The sequence below is a fragment of the Oryza sativa genome, chromosome 6, assembly GCF_034140825.1.
Source record: "Oryza sativa Japonica Group chromosome 6, ASM3414082v1".
Taxonomy (NCBI): Eukaryota; Viridiplantae; Streptophyta; class Magnoliopsida; order Poales; family Poaceae; genus Oryza; species Oryza sativa.
This window is the reverse complement of record NC_089040.1, coordinates 8,733,856-8,749,704: the sequence shown is the minus strand read 5'-3', so window position 1 is coordinate 8,749,704 and position 15,849 is coordinate 8,733,856. Positions and strand designations below refer to the sequence as shown.

Below are 15,849 nucleotides of genomic sequence, written 5' to 3'. Positions count from 1 at the left end.
AACGCTCACCCTAACCTCTCTATATACCTACAAGCTTATATAGAGAAGTGAGGTACACTACTACAAAAGTGATTTTTCTGTACGAGACCTCATAATTTTTGCAAACGGACCATAACTAGTGGCGCCTGCAAAAATCGCGCGGCATTTTCACAAACGGCTCCTTAAGAAGCCCGTATAGAAAAATCGATTTTCCCATACGGGTCTCTTAAGATGTCCGCATGCAAAAATGATGTCATTTTTGCATGCGGCTCACTTAAGCGCCCGCATGGAAAAATCGATTTTTCCATGCGGCTCACTTAAGCGCCCGCATGCGAAAATAAAATTTGAAAAATTTGAAAATTTGAAACTAGTGTATCTCACTCATACGAACTCCAAATTGGATGATTTTTTTTCCTAAATGTTTCTAAAATCATGCTCTATCATGTTATTGTGTTCTTACTGTTATTATTTAGGCCATTTTTTCTTGTGACTTTGTTTTATCAATTTAAAATTTAAATTTCAAATCTTCAAATAATATTATGAAGCAATAAACGATTTCAGCTGAAAAAGTCAACAACAACAAAGTTGTATAACTCATCAAGATCTATAATTTCTATTTTGGTCATTTCTTCATTTGACAAAGTGATACTAACATTTTCACAAAATTTACATCTCTCTCTTATAGTTTATAAAACTATATAATAGATATGTACATTCTGTGAATAATCTTACAAATCACTTTGTCGGATGAATAAATGACCAAAATAAAAGTTATAGATATTAATGAGTTACACCAATTTGTTATTGACGACTTTTTCAGTTGAAATCATTTAGTATCTGAAAATATTGTTTAAAGTTGTTATAATTTGAAATTCAAATTCAGACTGTTCAAACAAAGTCATATAGAAAAATGACCAATACAAAAGTTGTAGATCTTGATAAGTTATACAACTTTGTTTTTGATAACTTTTCCATTTGAAATCATTTACTACCTAAAAAACTATTTGAATTTCTTATATTTTAAAATTTAAATTTTATATAGTTCAATCAAACTCGGATGGAGAAATGACCAAAAGAAAATTGGTAGATCTCAACGACTTCTACAACTTTATTTTTGGCAACTTTTTCATATGAGTTTATTTATGACCATAAATTTTGATTCGAAGTTCTCACATTTTTAATTAATTTTTTAATGATTATTTTTACATGCGGACCACTTAAGGAGCCGCATGCAAAAATATATTTTTGCATGCGGCTCCTTAAGTGGTCCACATGCAAAAATATCAACAGTTTTTTCAGTTTTTTCCCTCCTCACCACTTCAAAAATTTTCATCTCCCCTCCTCTCCTCTCTCTCTCTCCTCTCTCTGATATCCTCACCCCTCTCTTTTTCTTTCTCTTCCTCTCTCACTCTCTTTCTCTTCCTCTCTCTCTTTCTCTCCTTTGCGCGTGGCCAACGAGGGGGCGCCGAGCAGCGGGCGGTAGGCGGCGTCGAGCAGCGGGCGGCGGGCGGCGGCGGCTCGGCTTCCTCGGCTCGGCGGCCGACAACGACGATGGCCGCGGTGGGAGCGGCGACGGCGGGCGGCGGGAGCGGCTACGGCGGCGGCGGCGGCTCGGCGGCCGACAATGACGACGGCCGCGGCGGGGGTGACGGATCTGATGCCGCCGCCGACGGATCCGGCACCGGTGACGATGATGGGTGGCGGGGGCGATGGATCCACCGCCGACGACGGCCGCGGTGGGAGCAACGACGGCGGGCGGCGGGAGCGGCTACGGCGGCGGCGGGCTCGCAGCGGGGTCGCGGCGGCGGCTTGGCAACCTCGGCTCGGCGGCCGACAACGACGACGGCCGCGGCAGGGGCGACGGATCCGATGCCGCCGCCGACGGATCCGGCATCGGTGACGACGATGGGTGGCGGGGGCGATGGATCCGCCGCCGGCGATGACGCTGGGCGACGGGGGTGACGGATCCGCCGCCGACGACGACGCCGAGCGGTGGGGGTGACGGATCCGGTGCCGCTGCCGACGGATCCGGCGCCGGCGACGGCGGGGGGTGGCGGGAGCGATGGATCCGCCGCCGGCGACGGCGTGCGGCATGGATGTGGCGCTCCGGTGGCGGGCTAGGGTTTGGTTTGGGGTTTTTTCGATTTTATTTTTTTTGTTTGCTCAATTTATTTTCGCATGCGGCCGGTATAAGCAACCGCATGCGAAAATAAGATTTTCGCATGCGGTTGCGCCGGCCGCATGCAAAAAGGATGATTTTTACAGACGATTTCGTCCATGCGGTTGGCACAACCGCATGGAAAGATGGTTCTCAGCCGTATGGAAAAACCATATCTGTAGTAGTGGTAACTTAACACAAACTCTATTAGGGCACCCACAATGGTTATCTATAAGCTCTCTATAAGAGATCCATGTCAGCATATTTTCCTACTTGGAAGATATTAAATGAAGAGAGAGAGCAAAGCTATCTACTAACATAGAGATAGTCTATAGAGAAAAACGAGACAATGCATGAGAGAGCTATAGATAACCATGTAGACATACTGTTGAGGTGATTTACTATTAATCTAGTCTATTGCTGAGATGTACATGTTTTATGGATAGCACCTTACTTTACCATTGTGGGTGCTCTTAGCTCTATTGTAAGAGCTAGCTTAACACAAACTCTAAAACAAATACATTAAATATATAAGTAAGATAGAGATTGTAGCCAACCTTCTATCTATCTATGTATCTATCTATCTACTAATCGGGCACTTTTTTCGAGCTCCCACATTAATAATCGGGCACTTTTTTCGAGCTCCCACATTAATTAGAAAGATCTGACCATTGATTAGTTAGATTATTTTATCCTGACCGTAAATAAGAAAATCTTATTTGTGTTTAATTAGTTAACTTGGTGGGCCACCTTTAGTTAAACCACGTCAAATCTATATGTACTCTCGGAAGCTAATACCGTGAGGGAGATCGATCTGCTTCCTGATACCGTCCGGCCATCGCAAGAGAAGATAAAATCGAGCTCTCTCTCATTGATCTGAAATCATCAACAATGTCATGGCCAGCCGGCAAGATCCATGATAAAAGTTTCCTTTGTGCATGACGATGTTGCTACTGTGTCAATTAAGAGGATGAGATCAATCAGATTCAGTAGAAGCCTCTATTTGGTGATCCAACCATAGTAAGTTTTGGATCAGTTCTTTTCCATAGTTTCTATCTCTCAGCCATATTAATTGCCTTGATTAATTTACAGAAACAAGGTATACATATGTATAACATCAACTTGACGAATAATTGATCCAGCAATGAGTTTCCTGTCAGTTCTCCTTCAATAATTCGTATCCATCAGCTATGCTAATTGCCTTGCTGAATCTACAGAAACAGTGCATACATACGTACTGCATCAACTTACTTGATCCGGCCAAATATTAAATAGAGAAGTTAGAAATTGCTTTTTTTTATTTCTTGATATATTCACACTATGTTAACATCGTGTAGATAGATCGATCCATGCAAATCCAAATAAAAGCATAATGATCGAGTTAGCTATACCAAATTTTGTACAGTGCACCAAGGGTTTATTTATGTTGACTAACGTAAAGAACATGACTACACAGCTAGTGGTAACCAGCTACCACTCTATCTATGAGAGACTCTATCCACCTATACTTTAAATAAAATTTTCTCTTAAATTACTCATCCGATCTACGATCCGATTACACCGTTGTGTTCATAATAATTAAATCTTTATAACAAGATATCACATAATTATATTTTGATGAAAAATCACAAATTACTTTTATGATAGGGCCAATTCCCTATATGCCCATGTAATTTCACCCAATCCCTTCTACGCCCCTGAAATTTGTTTGATCTCTTATATACCCCTGAGTTTTTATTTGGATCCCTTACATACCCATTCTGTTAGTTGACCATTAGTTTGACCATTAGTTATTGTAGAAATTACTTTATTGTCCTTGTTATATTGTTAAAAGCTAGAAATGTTTTATGTGTAAATTATTTGAGTTGTGAAAACCAATAAGGAATAAATTACTAAATATTTGTTATGAATTTTTGAAAATAAAACATTATTTCATTAAAATAAAAAAAGATTTATTGTAAAAAAAAGTTCTGCATAAGATTTGAAAATTACTTTTCAACAAATATTTAGTGAAAAAAGATTCGTTGTGAAAAAACAAAGGGGATATAATTAGTTTATCACAAATTAGAAAACAAATTTAAAATTTTTAAATAAATTTCAGATCAAATTTGATGAATTTCGTATATCTTCCCAAAAATTTAAACCTAAATAACATTTAATTTTTGCTCTTAATTTTCTGGTGAAACTAATGTATGGATTTAATCATAATTTTTAAAAAATAAAAAATAATAAGTTTTATTTTTTAAGTTGGGCATTAAATGATTATATTGCTTGTATTTTGTATAAGATTATTTTTCATATGAAAATTTATTGGGTAGGTACCACACATATGTATAGGATGGGTAATATAGTCATTTTAAAATATTTAACGGTCAACTAATGGTCAACTAACGGAGATGGGTATAGAGGAGATCAAAATGAAAACTAAGGGGTATATAAGGGATAATGTCAAATTCAGGGGTATTGAAGGGATTGAGTAAATTTTCAGGGGTATATAGGGAATTTTCTCTTTATGATATGTCTAAATTACTTTTAGATTTTACTAAGTTACTTCTTAGACATATAAAAGTAAATTCAGCAAAGCCTAAAGGTAATTTACATATATTATAGAAGTAACTTAGAACAAAAGAAAATAACTTTAATGCATGCATTTTTCATTGGACATGACTACACAGCTAGTCGTAGCTGGTTTATACTCCATCTAGTGTCTCCTTTCAATTTGAAACATGCAATAGTATGTATCTTATATGTGTTGAAGTTAACATTGAACTTACTTTTAAAATTTGTTAAACATATGTGTGTTGATCTGTACTGATTAAATAAAGTTTTCTATATAAATTCATATTTTATCCCTACAATGAATTTACTTCTAATGTCGTGACAAAGTTACTTCTGTTTTGTTTTAAGTTACTTTTATAATATATATAAATTACTTTTAGACTTTATTAAATTTACTTTTATATGTATAAGAAGTAATTTAGTCAAATCTAAAAGTAACTTATATATATGATAAAAGTAACTTACGTATATAATAAAAGTAATTTACAAATATAAATATTTTTTCATCGTAATATAATCATGTAAGATCTTGTTGTGAAAATTTAATTGTAACAAACACAATTGTGTAATTGGATTGTAGATCGGATAAGTAATTTGAGAGAAAATTTTATTTGAAGAGAAAAAAGGCATACATGTCTATCTCAGTCCTTCCTGCTACGTGGGTGTGTCAGCCTCTCTGCAGTCAATACTAGTGGAGAAAGCGATAACGTAAGCCGAAAATAAATAGATAACGAGATTGGACGGTCGGAGGTGCGTCGCGTGATTAGACTAAAACGAGAGCGCGCACTGTTTAGATTTTACGTAACATAAAATATGTTTCAATTTATTTCTTAGGGTTTAATAAACTTCAATATTTCTTTATTTGAATTGAAAATAATTATTGTTTACCTGCCCTGGACTCCCAACTTAGCACTTTGTTAATATAAGAGCTTAATATACTTATGAAGTTCGAAATTAATAACTAGTAAATTATCGCAACACGTTTTCATCAAGAATTTACCGAGTTAGCGATTTGTCGTTGATCTCTGTTTCTTTGAGCGTGTGTTAAAGCAAACTCGCGGATGTGTAGTGCGTGTACTACTTTTGGGTAATTGCAAAAATAATGTATTTTTTAATCAAATCCACTTAATAAATATGGAGTACTCAACTTGGAATACCGATTTAGTATTTTATTAATTTAGTTGTAAAATTTAGAAATAATAGTTAGTGAGTTGTAACTGGTATGGACTTCTCTTTAGTCAAGACCATCATTTGCAACGTAGGATTAGCAAAACTAAGAACATGATAGAGATAGGTTTTGACAGGAACACATGTGTAAAACGGGGAATTGCAAAACACAATAAAATGCATGAATATCTGTTCGCGTAGGCTACAAGAAAAATACGATAATTGAATGAGAGCAAAACATTCGAAGGAAAATTCCAAGAGGTGGATCTCATGTAAAATTTCGTCTAAAATCTTCATATATTAAGTCACTCCTATGGAATTTTATATCATTCAAATGTGTTAAATCTTTGTTAATTCGATAAGGATATAATTCGATCCCTTGCCATAATTAACGTTAACAACAATAACCACCACATATAAGATTTTCAATTACCCTTACGAGATGAAGACCACATGAATACCATCTAATTGTTCTTCTTTATATTCTGAAATGGCAGTTCACAATAAGTGCTACAGTTGAAATTAACTATGTATGGATTTATATTTGTTTTAGTTGCATAAAGACTGATAATTCCAAAATTCATAGTTAGTGAATATGAAGTTGTATCCATCTTATACTATCAATATATTATCTTATTAGTTTAGTGTCGAAACAAGATTTCGGCAATAATAAAAATCAGAAACTGTGAAGGGCGAAAATAAAACATGGTGCATCGAGTAGATGCACCTAATTAGGTGTAGCCTCCGACTATGTAATTAGTTGAAAAGCTAAACATATAGTCAAGAACCGAGTGGTTTTATAGCGAAGCCCGCATGGTACTTAGTAAGATACCCAGCCGACTGCTTCTCAACTTGAACTTATCAAGGACAAAAAATACAAGAAGGGCCGAGTGATAAACACTCAAAGGTCCAGAAGTAGACATGTACGATAGGAATCCGAGTAAAAATCTCATAAAATGATCCACCAAGCATGATAGAAAATCATGGTAATTAATGAGTCTAATAGCCTAGGCTGTGACCCTTACCATAACCAAAATAAGCATATAGCATGCTAAAAGAATGACTATTAATAAATCAGTCATCTCAAATCAACCCAAACAGCTTTTGCAGCCTAAAAAAGCTTACAAAAATGGTATAACACCTTTCTGTCAGGCACCTTTTCATATGCATCATAATAATTCCAAAGAATTATTGAATCGCGTTAAAAAGGATTTTAACAACATCGGGCCACATCATTGTCAGCACATATAGCCAGAGCAAAAGGCGCCTAAGTCCCTAGGGATCACAATGGGCCACGCTGAAAACATAATTGGGCTGAAGTACTGTATAGGCCCAGGCCCAATAGTACTCCCGATACCCTAAAAATACCGAAGTCCAAACACCGTTTCATCTTCCCCGCCGAGACTCTCACCATTTTCCCCATTTCCTGCTACAGTGCAAAACTGCGCCGGCCAAACTAGGGTTCATCAATCTGCTCCAATCCATCCTCAAAAATTTCACCAAATTTCTCCCGCATCCACCGCTCCTATTCCCCATCCCTTTCCAGCCGTATCTCGAACCAAATCAAACCATCCAGTTCACATTCATGGCGGAAGAGAGAGAAATCTTCGAGAGTCAGTAGATGCCCTCCGATGTGACAGAAGATAATCTGAAGGAGATGGTGGCGCACGGCGTTCTCCCAGCGAAGGAGATTATCGGGTGGCGACCGGCGTTCGGCGAAGCATTCCCGACCCCCGACACACACGAAATCGTGGTATTTGCTCATTTCTTCTATGGCGGATTTTCTCTTCCAATCTCAAGATTCTTTCAGGGGATTCTGAACTTCTACGGGATTAGCTTGCATCACTTGAATCCAAACTCCATAGTGCATATTGCCAATTTTATTCATGCCTGCGAAGCTTTTCTGGGCATTAGGCCTTATTTCGCCTTGTTCCGCCGCATCTTCTTCCTCAAGCCCCAGCCAAACAAAAGCAAACCGTGCGTTGTTGGAGGAGCTGGTTTCCAACTCAGAGGAACCTTGAGCCAAAAATATTTCTCCATGCCTTTCAAAACCTCAAACAAAGGCTGGCATGCAAACTGGTTCTATGTTCAGAATCCTGAGCCCGCACTCCCCGAGTACTGCTGTCTTCCTCCGGTTTACCAGGACACATGGAACTCATTGCCTATGGGAGATGAAGCCGCTTAGGCAATGAAACTGATGGAACGCATGCTAAAACTAAAGGAACAAGGTTTGCAGGGAGAACAGATCACTCGGCACTTTATCAAGTGTCGGTTAGCTCCAATCAAAGAAAGATCTCGCACAGCCTTCGAATTTGACGGCAAGCATGACCCAAATCGTGAAGATCCAGATTCTCTTGACTTTAAGGTCATGAAGGAAAGGATGTATAAGATCTTCTCAAACGCCATCGTTGTCAGCTACTCACACTTGCTGCCAGTCGTACCGTTCAACGCATTCAATCCTCCTCCACCGGTATGTATTCATATACTTCAACCTTTCTCAAAATATGATCTTGTTTTCTTGTTGAATCAGTTAACAATGAAGGATATTACACTCAGGAATTTGCTTTGATGAAGTCGAATCCCCCAATCGCTCAACGCCGATCTCCCCACCACCAAACTGGCCAAGGGAGCAGAGGACCCAGAATTCGGTCTGAAACTCAACCAAGTACTTCTGATCCAGTCAGCCAGTCAGATTCTCGAAAAAGGAAGCTGGCTCTAAGTAACGACGAAGCCGATGATACTGCCAGGAGGCCTGGAGACCGAGAGACAACCAAGAAACTACCAAAACAGGTTACTCCAAGGAAGAAAACATCCAGTCGCCCTGTGCCAAAGATCAGGAAGTCTTCTAGGTGCAACTCATATAACGATCTCTCTTGCATTAACGCACACCCATTGCGGCAATAATACTGATAATCAAATTTGCAGGAAACCATCTGATATAGATCCTTCTGGAAAAGACTCTGACCTGGCCGGCAGGGAAGCGGATCCCTCAAAAGAAACCGGGCCGACTGCAAAAGATCACCTGAGTGATAATCCGCAGGCAAGCAACAATGTAGAACCCAGCGACGAACCCCCAACTGTGAGCCAGTCGGCCGGAGCTGGAGTCGGAGTTCATTAGGAGCCCCCGACTGAAAACCAGTCGGATACAGGGCCAAGCCAAAAAACTCCCGAGGTTGAAGCTCAAACAAACAGTCCTCCCGGAAAAGAAGCTGGCAACGACTCAGAAACCAGATCTCCTGTGAGGACACAAGAGTCCACCCGTTCTCGTCCGGGAATTATCACAGGTAAACACACCATCTGAGATCATGTCAATCCAACAGTCTTTATTTGATCTCCTCACCTTTATTCACGAATACACTAGGGCTAATGATTGGTGATGAAGAAGAGATCCTCCGGATACAGGCAGCTGAGAATTCACGCCCTCCCATTCTGGTCAAGTGGTGGGATGACAACATGCAACCTCAAGGAATCGTAATAAATAAGCAAAAAGAAGACGAAGAGGTATCCTTGCTGAAAAAGGCGCTCAGCCAAGCCACCCGCATTGTAAATGTAAACTCTTTGGCGCCTGACCTCAACCGTCTCGTTTGCCTTTTAATCTAGGCGCTAATTAAACTGTCTTGCAGAGGATTCATCTTAGGAACGAAGCTAAAACGGCAACCTTAGAGAGGCTAGTCCGTCATCTCGGGACCCTCGAAGCCACCAGGAGTCAGCTGTACGAAACAAAAGAGCTTGCCAGGAAAAATGAGCATGATCTGAGGGATCGAATTGCTGAGCTTCAGGAATCCAATTTTGAACTGAGTGGCTCATCAAAAGATACGCACAAACTCTGCCCAACTAACTTGTGCCGTTGTCTTTGTAATCATGATTAACCAGGGATAATGTAGTGCAAGCTGCCAAGATATCTCAGCTGGAGAAACAGATCCGAGATCTGGAAAATGACAAGATAGAGCTGGCAAGACAGAGGGACTCAGCTTTAAAGGAGGTTGAAGGTACTATCGATTAATACTCCCAAAACCATTGCCTTTTGTATTCTGACTCGTTAATATGACTCTGTTAATGCAGACCGCAAGATCAAGTCTCAAGCTCAATTCGACGTCCTAGTTGGCAAGATCAAAAAACTTGAAGGAGCCTGGGATGAGGTTACTAACGCTGCTGCCCCAATTGTTCAAGCGATGTTCTTCAATAACCATGGCCCGAGTGCACTTGATGCTTCTGAAATTTTTGACAAACTGAGAGTCGCTCCGGATACATATTTCAAGAATATCAAAGAAGCTGGAAGTATGGGAGCAAGTCTGGCGTTGGCGATGACCAAATCTCTTTATCCGAGGGTTAACATTGATGCCATTGATGGCTTTGCAGACGGGACGAGCGAAGAAGCTGCTCTTGACCATATCAGTGATGCACAGAAAGTCGCTGACAAGATTGCTACTGATGTAGTCGAGAGATTTCAGGACACCGATCTTCGACTGACTGGTCCTGATAATTCTGATGATGAAAAGACTGATACTGATTAATGTACCAATGGTTTTGATGATTAATGATTGTGGAGGCTCAATTTGTACAATACTGATGAATTTATGCTATGCTTGGTGTTCCATACCTAGCTTCTGATTTCTTAAAAGCCTTTGTCAAGCCTTATTGAGCCTAAAATCCACAAAAGCTATTAAAAACCTTCAGTCCTCATTGGCTAAGTCGAAAGACCAAACAGGGCAATGATAAATCAAGTAAGCAAATTGAATTGATAAAAATCACACTCCATTATTATCATAGTAGCCCCCTGACTGAAAATTTCAAGGAAAACTTGAAGTTAGCAGTCAAAGAGGAAAGATACAAACGAAATGCCTAAGCATAAAATCGACGAAGGTGTTCAATATTCCAAGAATTGTTAATGAGAGTACCGTCTTCGCGCTTGAGTCGATAAGAACCTGGCCGAGTAATTTCAGCAATTATGAACGGTCCTTCCCATAAGGGAGATAATTTATGCCGATCCTGTGTTGTTTGAATTTTCCTCAGAACCAGGTCGCCGACTAAAAAGGCTCACGATCGAACATTCCGATTATGATAACGGCGCAACCCTTGCAAATATCGAGTCGACTGAATCAAAGCTGCTTCTCGGGCTTCTTCTAGTCGATTGATGTCGTCTACTCGGCCCTCTTCCTAGCCCTCCTCGTTGAAGTTCCGAAATCGTAGTGATTCAAATTCCACTTCACTCGGCAACATTGCTTCTGCGCCATAAACCAAAAAGAACGGCGACTGGCCGGTAGCCCGACTAGGAGTAGTGCGTAAAGACCAAAGTACGGACGGCAGCTGATCTACCCACTTGCCAGCGTAGGGACGTAGTCGGTCAAAAACTCGTGCTTTGATCCCTTGAAGTATTATGCCGTTAGCGCGTTCGACTTGTCCGTTACTCATGGGGTGTGCCACGGAGGCGTAACAAATTTTAATGCCGAAGTCTTCACAAAAGTCTTTAAATGCTCCGCCAGTGAATTGAGTGCCATTATCAGTAATGATCCGATTAGGTACCCCAAACCGATGCACAATGTTGATGAAAAAAATCTCTAGCTTTATCTGTTGTGATCGTGATGACTTGTTTAGCCTCAATCCACTTGGAGAATTTGTCGATAGCCACAAAGAGATGCGTGTAACCGCCGACTATCCTTTTAAATGGGCCGACCATGTCAAGCCCCCAGACCGCAAACGGCCAGGACAACGGGATGGTTTGCAACTCTTGGGCTGGCAGATGAATTTGTCTGGCAAAAAATTGACATCCTTCGCACGTCCACACAATCTTGTCAGCATCAGACACAGCTGTAGGCCAGAAAAAGCCTTGCCGGTAAGCTTTGCCGACAATGGTCCGTGCGGCGGCATGATTACCACAAATACCAGAATGTATATCCTTCAACAATTGTCTCCCCTCTTCCAAAGGCACGCAGCGCTGCAGTATTCCTGATGGACTTTTCTTGTACAACTCAGCCTCATGAATAATGTAAAGTCTGCTGCGTCTGGAAATCCGCTCGGCTTCATTTTTGTCTTGAGGGAGTTCTTGTTTGGTCAAAAATTTTATGAAAGGTTCTCTCCAGTCGGTTTCGATCATGCTTACGCCTTGAGTATCCATGGCTTCAATTGTTTCTTTTCTGGGTACGGTTGGTTCGTAAAGATGTTCTACGAACACATCAGAAGGGGCTGCTTCCCGTTTTGAACCAAAATTGGCCAGTTTGTCGGCTGCCTCATTGTTATGTCGGAGGACATGGGTGAGCTCGAGTCCATCAAATTTATTTTCCAACTTGCGTACCTCTTGTCGATAAGCGGTCATATTATCATCTAGGCATGACCACTCTTTCATGACTTGATTGACAACCAACTGAGAGTCTCCACGGACGATTAGTCGGCGAATAACTAGAGATATTGCAATCCTTAGTCCATGGAGTAGCGCCTCGTATTCCGCCACGTTATGGGACGCAGAAAAATGTATCCACAATACGTAGCTCAATCTTTCTCCAGTCGGGGAGATTAAAACAACCCCAGCTCCAGTGCCTATAAGCCTTTTTGACCCATCAAAATGCATAGTCCAATATTCCATCTTTTTCTCTAGCATGTCTTCTTGGCACTCGGTCCACTCGGCAAGGAAATCAGCTAAAGCTTGTGACTTGATCGAAGTTCGTGGCTTGAACGATATGTCCAAAGACATAACTCTAAGGCCCACTTCGCAATCCGTCCATTTGCTTCGCGATTACGAAGTATATCTCCGAGTGGAAACGATGTGACCACCGTGACCGAGTGACTTTGAAAGTAGTGAGATAATTTCCTGACGGTAATTAAGACACCATATAATAACTTTTGAACCTGAGGATATCTTGTCTTGGAGTCGGCTAAAACCTCGCTAACAAAATAAATTGGACGTTGGACTTTTTGAATATGGCATTCCTCTTCGCGCTCGACAACCAAGACCGTACTCATGCGCCTATTACACGGATGGTTTCCACGCAAAACTATCTTTATTATTCTGAAGAAAGGTGATGAGCGTGCTTTCCTATTTACAATCTAACTCAGCGCCTATTACAGCAGTCTTATCGGGATCGGAGGGATCTAAGGCAATCTTTTTCGTCTTGGCGTCGCTCTCTTCGGTCTTCGTCAGCTTGGTTGCAGGCACTTCTCTCTCGCTTGCGGTAGTCGCAGCCAGTCAGATCTCTTCGCGAGCGAGAGTGTTCTCATGGGTTTGGGCCATCTCGCAACTTTCTTTGTCACATGTGACGGCTTGTTTGATGTCGCCCCGTAGTGATATGACCCCTCGAGGACCGGGCATCTTCATCATCATGTAGGTGTAGTGTGGGACGGCCATGAATTTGGCTAGAGCCGGTCGTCCGAGTATAGCATGATATGCTGTCTCGAAATCAGCAACTTCGAAACAAACATTTTCTGTGCGAAAGTTCTCCCGAGTGCCGAAGGTAACTGGAAGGGTGATCTGGCCGAGTGGTGTAGCTGACAATCCTGGGATAACACCGTGGAAGGGTGTATTACTCAGCTTTAATTCCGTGCGAGCAATCTGCATATCATCCAGGGTCTTAGCGAAAAGGATGTTGAGTGCGCTACCACCGTCGATGAGAGTCCGTCGGAGCTTGACATTGCGAACCACTGGGTCTAGTACCAGGGGGTACCGCCCCGGGTGGACCACTCGGTCGGGATGATCCGAGCGGTCGAACTTAATTGCTATCTCTGACCACCGAAGATATTGGGGCGTGTTAGGCTAAACTGCATTGATCTCCCGTTCTGTTAGCTTCTGTTTTCTCTTAGATTCATAAGCCAGGGGTCCGCCGAAGATGTGATTGAGTTCTTTGCAATGATCTTGAAAACCAGTCTGGGCATCGTCTTCATCATCTTTCTTCTTTGATGTGCCTTGATCTCCGTCTGAGGGTTTACGTGCGTTCTTGACGTATTGCTCCGCGAACTATTTGTAGACGAAGCAATCTTTGGCCACGTGGTTGGAGTTGGGATGATGCGGACATTGGGAGTTCATTATCTTGTCGAAGGTGTTGACGCGGGAACGTTGTCGGGAAGATAGAGAGGTTGTTGCCACAAGTTCTTCGGGCTTACGCTTGCGATCCTTGTGGTTGTTACTTCCACTCCCTCCTGCAGTCGGCGTGTCCTTCTTTGGCTTCCAAGTGGTGCCCGACTGCTTGGACGCGGTAATAGCATCTTCGCCTTTGGCATACTCGTTGGCTTTTTCAAACATCTGCTTGACCGTCCTGGGAGGTTTGCGTCCGAACTTGCCGACTAGGTCGTCGTGGCGAATGCCTTTGGTAAAGGCGGCGATGATGACGTCGTCGGTGATGTCGGAGATCTTGTTGCGTTTATCGGAGAAGCGTCGGATGTAATCTCGAAGGGATTCTCCAGGCTTCTGAATGACGTTGTAGAGATCGAACTGTGTGCCGGGGCGTTCAAAGGTACCCTGGAAGTTGGCGATGAAGTGGTCGCGTAGTTCTGCCCATGATCCGATCGTTCCGCGGGGTAGCCCGTGGAGCCATGACCGAGCAGAATCCGCTAGGGCCATAGGTAGATAATTCGCCATGGCTTTGCTGTCTCCTCCTGCTGCGCAGATTGCAAGACCATAGACGGTGAGCCAAGACTCAGGGTTGGTGGTGCCGTCATATTTCTCGATTCCAGCCGGCTTAAAGCCGGCTGGCCAATCCACTCGACGCAGATCACTTGTGAAGGCAGCAACTCCGTCCACATCGTCGTCGTAGCGATCCGGTGAATGATGGCCTCTTGCTGCGCGACGCTGGTTGATGGTGTCGCGAAGATCGATGGGGCGCCTTCGATGTGGGGAGTGTGGTAGTTCAACTCGGCGCTCCCTATATCGTTCGGGAGGCGAACGAACAGACCGTTCATCATGTCCCCTGCTCCTGCGACTAGATCCGGCGCCGGCAATGCTGAGGCTTGGCTGGTGATAGTCTTGAGATCGAATATGAGGGACTCGGCTACCAGTCGGGGTGCGAGTGCTTGCGGAGTTGGCTGGAACCGATGCAGCGATCATGGTCTTCGTCTGGTTCAAGATGTTGACTACATGATCAGCTTGGTTGAATGCGTCTTCCTTGAGGACGGTGTCGAGGAGAGTGATTGCTGCAACCACGTTCTGCTGGGGGGTGCGAAAGACCGCTGTCCCATCGACGTCTTGTTGCCCAATGAGCTCTCTCACTCGCCACCCAGATTCCAAGGCGCGCTGTCGTCGATCTTCAGCCTCCTTTGCAATCCGTTCGCTGTCCTGTTGCTCACGCTGTAGTCGTTCTCGCTCTTGTCGCTGTCGCTCTTCCTCCAGTCGGCGACGTTCAGCTTCTTGCCGTGCGCGATCTTGGTCCGCTTCTCAGGCTTGGTGCTGTTCCTCCGTTTCGTTGTCAGCCATGAATACGCCGAAGAAGAGGGGCGTGTAGTTATCCTCATAGCTATCGTCGAAGTTGTCGAGGTCGCCGTGGTCGTAGTGGTGGCCGAAGTCATCATAGTCGAGGATCTCGGTTGGTCGAGAACTGACACCGGGGGAGCTGAGGTAGCCATCCAACTCTTCCGTCGAGACTGTCCCAAGAGGTTGGAGTATAACGCCAACCTCCCTGGATCTAGATCGGATCGGGGCCGAAGCCGGAGCTCGCCTAGATCTTCGAGTAGGAGATGTCTTGACTGTGAAGATAGCGGCCAAATCATCAGGAAGTTTCATCAGGATTGGGGGATAGGACCCGTCGTCTTGATCTGATCGCGGAAGAGTAGATTGGATCTCGTCCGAGTGGTTTGAAGCCGACTTGGGAGGGATGATCTTGGAGTAGGCCTTGGCCGAGTTCGGAATACCGAACGGCACGACGACCTGGTCTCTCCCTGACTGGTTTGAATCCGAATCAAGGAGAGAGATCTTGCCGAAGTCATTGGTGATGAAGTTGAGGCTGCCGAACCGGAACGCCTGCCCGGGAGGGAAGGCGAAGTCGTCGATGCCAGAAACGAAACCC

At 43.0% G+C, this 15,849-nt stretch overlaps 1 long non-coding RNA gene across 1 annotated transcript; it reads left to right on the top strand.

Annotated features, from left to right (window-relative positions):
- The first annotated feature begins 8,062 nt into the window (after window positions 1-8,062).
- On the top strand, window positions 8,063-10,427 carry LOC136357142 (uncharacterized). The gene is made up of 6 exons (XR_010742251.1): window positions 8,063-8,333; window positions 8,420-8,712; window positions 8,789-9,147; window positions 9,225-9,412; window positions 9,487-9,852; window positions 9,926-10,427. It is a non-coding gene; the product is annotated as an uncharacterized lncRNA (long non-coding RNA).
- The last annotated feature ends 5,422 nt before the right edge of the window (window positions 10,428-15,849 follow it).